Below are 2,500 nucleotides of genomic sequence, written 5' to 3'. Positions count from 1 at the left end.
TACAGGTCATACCACATTGACCCCCCATACAGTTCATACCACATTGACCCCCCATACAGTTCATACCACATTGATCCCCCCATACAGTTCAGACCACTTTGACCCCCATACAGTTCATACCACATTGACCCCCCATACAGTTCATACCACATTGACCCCCATACAGTTCATACCACATTGACACCCCCATCACCATACAGTTCATACCACATTGATCCCCCATACAGTTCATACCACATTGACCCCATCACCATACAGTTCATACCACATTGACCCCCATACAGTTCATACCACATTGATCCCCCATACAGTTCATACTACATTGACCCCATCACCATACAGTTCATACCACATTGACCCCCCATACAGTTCATACCACATTGACCCCCCATACAGTTCATACCACATTGACCCCCCCCCCATACAGTTCATACCACATTGACCCTCCCATACAGTTCATACCACATTGACCCTCCCATACAGTTCATACCACATTGACCCCCCACATAGACCCCCCATACAGTTCATACCACATTGACCCCCCACATAGACCCCCCATACAGTTCATACCACATTGACACCCCATCACCATACAGTTCATACCACATTGACCCCCCATACAGTTCATACCATAGACCCCCCCATACAGTTCATACCACATTGACCCCACCATACAGTTCATACCACATTGACCCCCCATACAGTTCATACCACATTGACCCCCCCATACAGTTCATACCACATTGATTCCCCCCCATCAAATCAAATCAAATGTATTTATATATTATTTATATAGCCCTTCGTACATCAGCTGATACTCAAAGTGCTGTACAGAAACCCAGCCTAAATCCCCAAACAGCAAGCAATGCAGGTGTAGAAGCACGGTGGCTAGGAAAAACTCCCTAGAAAGGCCAAAACCTAGGAAGAAACCTAGAGAGGAACCAGGCTATGTGGGGTGGCCAGTCCTCTTCTGGCTGTGCCGGGTGGAGATTATAACAGAACATGGCCAAGATGTTCAAATGTTCATAAATGACCAGCATGGTCGAATAATAGTAAGGCAGAACAGTTGAAACTGGAGCAGCAGCACAGTCAGGTGGACTGGGGACAGCAAGGAGTCATCATGTCAGGTAGTCCTGAGGCATGGTCCTAGGGCTCAGGTCAGTTGAAACTGGAGCAGCAGCATGGCCAGGTGGACTGGGGACAGCAAGGAGTCATCATGTCAGGTAGTCCTGGGGCATGGTTCTAGGGCTCAGGTCAGTTGAAACTGGAGCAGCAGCACGGCCTGGTGGACTGGGGACAGCAAGGAGTCATCATGTCAGGTAGTCCTGGGGCATGGTCCTAGGGCTCAGGTCAGTTGAAACTGGAGCAGCAGCACGGCCTGGTGGACTGGGGACAGCAAGGAGTCATCATGTCAGGTAGTCCTAGGGCTCAGGTCCTCCGAGAGAGAGAAAGAAAGAGAGAAGGAGAGAATTAGAGAACGCACACTTAAATTCACACAGGACACCGAATAGGACAGGAGAAGTACTCCAGATATAACAAACTGACCCTAGCCCCCCGACACATAAACTACTGCAGCATAAATACTGGAGGCTGAGACAGGAGGGGTCAGGAGACACTGTGGCCCCATCCGAGGACACCCCCGGACAGGGCCAAAACAGTTCATCCACATCACCATACAGTTCATACCACATTGACCCCCATCACCATACAGTTTATTCCACATTGACCCCCCATAGAGTTCATACTGCATTGACCCCCCCAAAACAGTTTATTCCACATTGACCCACCATAGAGTTCATACTACATTGACCCCCCCAAAACAGTTTATTCCACATTGACCCTCCCCCATCACCATACAGTTTATTCCACATTGACCCCCCCAAAACAGTTTATTCCACATTGACCCTCCCCCATCACCATACAGTTTATTCCACATTGACCCCCAAAACAGTTTATTCCACATTGACCCCCATAGAGTTCATACTCCATTGCCCCCAAAACGGTTTATTCCACATTGACCCCATCACCATATAGTTTATTCCACATTGACCCCCCAAAACAGTTTATTCCACATTGACCCTCCCCCATCACCATATAGTTTATTCCACATTGACCCCCGCAAAACAGTTTATTCCACATTGACCCTCCCCATCACCATATAGTTTATTCCACATTGACCCATCACCATACAGTTTATTCCACTTTGACCCCCATCACCATACAGTTTATTCCACATTAACCCCCCATACAGTTCATACTACATTGACCCTCCATCACCATACCGTTTATTCCACATTGACCCCCCCGCCCCAGTTTATTCCACATTGACCCCCATCACCATACCGTTTATTCCACATTGACCCCCCCCCGTTTATTCCACATTGACCCTCCATCACCCCAGTTTATTCCACATTGACCCCCCGCCCCCAGTTTATTCCACATTGACCCCCGCCCCAGTTCATACAGGCTTTTCTGCAGGTGTGTGTTTAACAAGCATTTC

At 48.4% G+C, this 2,500-nt stretch overlaps 1 pseudogene; it reads left to right on the top strand.

Annotated features, from left to right (window-relative positions):
• The window catches only part of LOC135569175 (ras GTPase-activating protein 3-like), a 115,213-nt pseudogene that overhangs the window by 15,095 nt on the left and 97,618 nt on the right, over positions 1–2,500 (top strand).

The sequence above is a fragment of the Oncorhynchus nerka genome, unplaced genomic scaffold (assembly GCF_034236695.1).
Source record: "Oncorhynchus nerka isolate Pitt River unplaced genomic scaffold, Oner_Uvic_2.0 unplaced_scaffold_1184, whole genome shotgun sequence".
Taxonomy (NCBI): Eukaryota; Metazoa; Chordata; class Actinopteri; order Salmoniformes; family Salmonidae; genus Oncorhynchus; species Oncorhynchus nerka.
This window is presented reverse-complemented; position numbering and strand designations above follow the sequence as displayed.